Source organism: Carcharodon carcharias, chromosome 1, assembly GCF_017639515.1.
Source record: "Carcharodon carcharias isolate sCarCar2 chromosome 1, sCarCar2.pri, whole genome shotgun sequence".
Lineage (NCBI taxonomy): Eukaryota > Metazoa > Chordata > Chondrichthyes > Lamniformes > Lamnidae > Carcharodon > Carcharodon carcharias.
The window spans coordinates 247,488,844-247,494,919 of record NC_054467.1 but is presented as its reverse complement, the minus strand read 5'-3'; the positions used below and the strand labels follow the sequence as shown (position 1 = coordinate 247,494,919).

At 44.5% G+C, this 6,076-nt stretch overlaps 1 long non-coding RNA gene across 1 annotated transcript; it reads right to left on the bottom strand.

Moving 5' to 3' along the window:
• Positions 1-1,041: 1,041 nt before the first annotated feature.
• LOC121284550 lies at positions 1,042-5,633 on the bottom strand. The gene is made up of 3 exons (XR_005944517.1): positions 5,615-5,633; positions 3,453-3,526; positions 1,042-1,673 (listed from the first exon to the last, which is right to left on the bottom strand). It is a non-coding gene; the product is annotated as an uncharacterized LOC121284550 (long non-coding RNA).
• Positions 5,634-6,076: the final 443 nt, after the last annotated feature.

The window sequence follows — 6,076 nt, the reverse complement described above, 5'->3', positions numbered from 1 at the left end:
CTCAGAGCAGAAAGTGTTTAAAAATTGGGGCTTTGGAACAACCCCACCAGCTGCTTTTGAAAGAGCCACTGGAGACCGTGACTGCCATGGTTAAATATACCTTTTACTCCCTCAGTGTGGAAACAGGAGTTGTAAGAGTTCTAATCCTGACCCCACGGCAATGTTGTGTGCGTCTGGCCACAATCACACAGCTCTAACCCCTGCCACCTGTTCAACTTCCATTCTGCCCCCAGAACCAACTGCAGCTGCCACAGCCAAGACACTTCGAGATGTCCAGCCTGCAGTCCAGGAGTTTCACGGCCATGACATGGATGATGACCAATTTCTCCCCCCAGGCGAATGCTTAATAACTTACAAACATAATCAGGCACTTCACGATTTTATAATCAGACAAGAATTAACATCGAAGCAAAGGAGGACATAAATTAGGAGGACTGACCAAAGTTTGCTCAATGAAGGAGATTTTAAGGAATTTCTGAATGGCGGAAAGAGAGGTAGAGAGACAGAAAGACTCCGAAGGCATGAAGTGAATGTGGAAGGGGTTAGAAGTCAGTGCTGGAGGAAGGTAATGTCCTTGAAAAATTTAAGAGCTGAAGGTGGTTTATAGAGAAAGGAAAGGTCAAGAGATAAAGGCATTGGGATACAAATGTGAGAATTTTCAGTTTTAGGCCTTTTCTGAATCTAGGGTTAATGCAACAGACACAATGGTTGTTGTTCAGCGAGTCTTTGTCTGAGTTAGAGATTTGAATGAGGCCTAGTTTATGGAAATGGGTTTGATTTTCCACTTAACCATTTCCTCATCATAATTCAAAACTGAATTTGTAAAGTTTAAAGCAAACATATCTTACAAAGAATAAGAAATGTTTTGAATAATTTGGGGAGGGTTGCTCTGAATGTTAACAGATTAAATTCCACCTACCCGCCACCACTAACAATTGAAATTTTGCACCAGTTCTTTATAAACCTTTTCATATGGCTGTATTTCCTCCTCTATATGTTCAGCTGCTTCAAGTATCTGTTGAGCAACTTTAGTCTCACTTCCTTCATGAAGTTCCTTTGCATCCTTCACTACAGAATAGCTATCTCACACCATGAGGAGCCCTAACAGAACTCATGAAACAGCTTTGAGTGCTCTCAAAGTGTTTTTGGTCGCTGCTGAAGTCAGTACAAGAACAGTATTTAAGTTTTTGCTGGCAGCCTGAATTTCACCAATCAGTAAGCACTTGGTATGTCCTTAATCCTGCCTTCAATCAATTATTCAATTGTCTGGTGGACCTGATTTAAACTGTTTGACATGGCTTTGCTGTCTTTTTCATATTGTTCTATGATCTTTCTCACTCTTTTCTGTTTAACCTTTTGTATAACATTATCAGTGACAGTGGCTCCAATGTTAGTGGCACCACCAGCTGCACCCACACCAATTCCCACAGCAGTGAGGACCAATGAGGCACCAAATGTGAAAGGAGAAGCAATTAATCCAGCAATGCTGAGAATTCCTCCTACAACACCTGCAGAAGACCCTGTGATATTCGCAATTGTGGCATCTTTCTGAAGCTTGTCAATGCCATCCACAATCTATCGTAACCTTGCTGTAACCTTCCATCCGTAGTTGAATCTTGGGGTATCTCATTAGAAAGTCTTTGATATACTTTGGATCATATTCAATCGCTTCCCTGTAAAATTGAAAACACGTTTCCTTAATTAACTTGTTTTGATACGTCATAGAAACATTGACCAACACAAACAATGCACATCAAACAGAAAGCAAACTACAGCTTTTTTTTATTCATTCACAGGATGTGGGAGTCACTGGTCAGACTAACATTTATTGCATTTAGTGTTGGATGCAAGCTACTATGTGTGGGAAAGGTACAAGAATAGAAAACATTCATTAGTTATTTTTTTATTTGTTCATAGGGTGTGGGCGTTGCTGGCTAGTCCAACATTTAATGTCGATCCCTAATTGCCCTTGAGAAGGTGATGGTGAGCTGCCTTCTTGAACCGCAGCGGTCCATGTGCAGTAGGTACACCCACAGTGCTGTTAGAGAAGGAGTTCCAGGATTTTGACCCAGTGACAGTGAAGGAACAGTGACATAATTCCAAGTCTGGATGATGAGTGGCTTAGAGGGGGCCTTACAGGTGGTGGTGTTCCCATCTATCTGCTGCTCTTGTCCTTCTAGATGATAGTGGTCGTGGGTTTGGAAGGTGTTGTCTCAGGAGCCTTGGTGAATTACTGCAGTGCATCCTGTAGATGGTACTCACTGCTGCTACTGTATGTCAGTGATGGGAGGAGTGAATGTTCGGGGGTGAGGAGCCAATCAAGTGGGCTGCTTTGCTCTGGATTGTGTCAAGCTTCTTAAGTATTGGTGGAGCTGCACTCATCCAGTTTGGTTTCAGATCAATGGTTGATAGTGGGGGTTTCAGCAATGGTAATGCCATTGAATGTCTTGGGTGCGATGATTAGATTCTCTCGGCCTGAATCCATTGGAATTTAGAAGATTGAGAGATGATCTTATTTGAACATATAAGACCCTGCAGGGCCAGAGCAGGTGCTGAAAGGATTATGGCAGAGACTGGAACTAGGGGACACACATTAAAAATAAGGGGTCCCCCATTTAAGACAGAGATGGGGAGAAATTTTTTCTCTCAGGGGAAAATTCTCTTCTCCTGCGTAATTCTCTTCTCCAGAGAGCACTCTGGGCAGGGTCAGGAATGTCTTTGAGACTGAGTTAGATGGATTCTTGATTGATTAGGGAGTCAAAGGGTATAAAAGGCAAACAGGAAAGTAGAGTTGAGGCCACAATCATCTCAGCCATGATCTTATCAAATGGAAGAGCTGGCATGAGAAGCCAAATGGGCTACTCCTGTTCTTAATACATGTTCTCACCACAAGTCTCACAGTTTGGATTGGAAAGCGTTGGGAATCTGGCGTGTGTTCATTGCGAGCTGCTGAACTCAAATCATATTACAGCCAGCCAATTAGCGAGGGTGATATGGGTTTCCTGTTGGATTTCATGGCACGAGTGAGAGTGGGAAGGCCCAAATAACCTGATAGCCATGTAGGAGCTTTCACCTCAGTCGTCAGCAGGCAGGGAGCTGCCACTGTGCACTGAGAGGCTTGGGTGGGGCGGGGGGGGTGGGGGATGCAGCCTGACACAGCTGAGGTTTTCTCTGAGTGTTGTCAGCAGCTCTGCAACTCCCCTGCTAATGATGCAAACTCCCCCAGCAGCAGTGGCCACAACGAGCTGCCAGCACTGTTGCAGGAGACTTATAGGTGCCCAGGGCCATCCAGGCCTGGGGCTGTAAGAGGATGCCCACCATGGTCATCAAAGACCCTGGAGATGGAGAGCAGCGGCCTGCCCCCAACACATCTGCTGGGGAGACACCTCATCGTAGCACTTGGAAATGTTTTTAAAAAAAACCACTTAGTGTTACAAAATGCAAATAATTACCTTAAATCAGCAATGAAAGTTCAGGCGTGCCTCACATACTGGACCACTTGATCCAGTGTAAGATCATCTTTAGTCTGCAGAAAGTCAGAGAGTTTTTCATTCTGGACATCCACATCTATGCGATCAAGGATTAGCTCACCTTGCAACACCTCACACCTGCAAGAACTAGCTAGACGATATAGGTCGGGTAGGAATAATTCAATCGATTCCCAGGTCATTGTGTGCACTGGTTAAAACATGCTAGTACCATTACTAAATTTAGCTTCAGATGAAAGTAGGTGTCAAAGGCTTTAATAATGGAATCAAAGTCTGCAGTGGACTCTGCCACACCCTGCCTTAGGAGAACACCCATCTGCTACTGGACCTACTGCATAAAGAAAGGAACTAACTTGGTGCTTTGACTTTTTTCATGAAGATCTGATGCTGCTCGGTACTGGAGAATGTGGTATTTCCATAACTCCCACTGCTGGCCTCTCTGCGGGCTCTTGAGGCAGTCAAACAGGCAAGACAAGGGCAGGAGCTGCTCACTAGATATGGTGATCGTTACCTCTCTCCTCTGTGCCTCCTTCTACCGCAGAAATTTCTCCAGCTGCTTTCAAAGGTTTCTTCACTGTGGTTCCTTTGATAACATGGGTTTGTCTTCTACACTGATCTCTCCACGGCTGCCACCATGCACTACCTTGGCCTTTAGAGGGCAGAAGTTTGCCGTCAGCGAGCAGGGGGCGGGGCCCGCTCGCCAACGCGTAAATTGACTCGGGATGATGTCGGGCGGAACCCCCGATTCCATCCCGCTCATTTAAATTTTCAGGAAGGCGGGACCGTGGCAAAATCAGCTGCGGGCCCGCCGACCTATCAGTGGCCAATTGAGGCCATTGACAGGGTCATTTAAACAATTAAAGGACCTGCCCGTCCAACCTTAAGGTTGTCGGACAGGCCAGGAGCAAATAGAGAAAACATGAAACCTCATCCAGCGACATTGTCACATGAGCGGGACATGTTAGGGAATTGTTTTTCTCTATTTTTAATTTTTTTAAAGTTTCAGTGATCTCCCTGAGGCAGGACTTTGCACAAGAACGCAATCCACCCCCCACCCCCCCAACCACCTGCCCGCACAGGAAACACATAGTGCTGGCCGCTGGGCATCACGCTGGGTGGGCCTTAATTGGCGCACCCACTTAAAATGGCGGCAGGGCCCGCTTCTCCGGCAGGGATCGGCTCCCTGCCCACTGGAGATTGGGTTGGACCTGCCCGGCCGCCAGGCAGAAAATTCTGTCCTAGGTGTGGAACTTGGTTCTAGGACAGACTGTAGACATATTCTGCCCTCTGCTTAACACTTGTTTTTTAGCATCACACTTAAACAGGTCACAGAGTAGGTACACAGCTCCGAGGCATGATTCCAACCTCTCTCTCTCTCTCTCTCAAGTCTAACGCATGACTGGCTGATATCAGCAGTACATCATCATCTCTGTCATGCATTAGCATTACCATCTGTTAACCCTTTATACTACAACTGCATTTTAAAGAATTTGGAAGGCTTAATGGCTACAATGCCATTTTATGGAATTCCAGCATCAAGATCTCTCAGCATAAATATCATCCCAACTAGCCACCATAGTTTCACCAATTGGTGAACAGGTGAGGGGAATCCTTTCTGCTCTACACATCGAGTGTATCCAGATCATATAATGAACAGTTTCTATTGAATGGAGATTGGACCAGATTCAAACTGCTGAAAACTAGAAGAAGTTTGGTAATTAGCCATAGGCCACAAAGAATAGGCACCTCTCTTCATCAGAGAGAGACAATTGGTGAGCTATCGCTTGAGGGGCACCACGTCACAAGGTGAGGGGGCAGGCTTCCTTGTTACCATAGTCAGTGAGAATTGAATCTATGCCATTGGCATCATTCTGCATCACACTCTAAGGGAAGATATGGAAAAGATAAAACAAGATGTGATAAAAAAATAGGGAAAGCATAAATAAAGTGAGTACAAATATTTGATTACTTTTGAAGATAAATGCTAACAAGGAGTGGTTGGGCTGAATGACCGCTTTCTATACTGTAACTTCTACATATTAGAGAATTTGATAAAGAAAAGATTATTTTTTTTTACTAATTGAGAGCAATACATCCACACAACTGCTAGATAAATGTGCATATACCTGAACCACTCTGTGTCTGAGTCTTTATCTGTTAAAAAAGTTAAACGAAAACATTGTTAATACCAGAGAAATGCATTCCACCAGACATAGATTTTACTGCGCCACGTTAGGAGAGCTAGACTGTCAGTCTGATCACTATTCTACAAAGAATTGCACAGAATTTCCACCTCAGAAGCAGGCCATTGCCCAAACTGTCTATGCTGAAATTAATTCTGCACACACCTGCTCCCACTCTAATTTATTAAACAATACCAACAGGTTCATCTATTCCTTTCTCGCATATGGGTTTATCTAGCTTCCTCTTAAATGCATCTACGATTCACCTCAACTGCTCCTTGTGGTATCGAGGTCTTCATTCTCACCACTCTCTGGATAAAGATGTTTTTCCTGCTCCAGGGGCTCGGACAGTCTTTCCTGATAGGTATAGCTTCAGTTCTGGCATAATCACAGTAAATCATTATT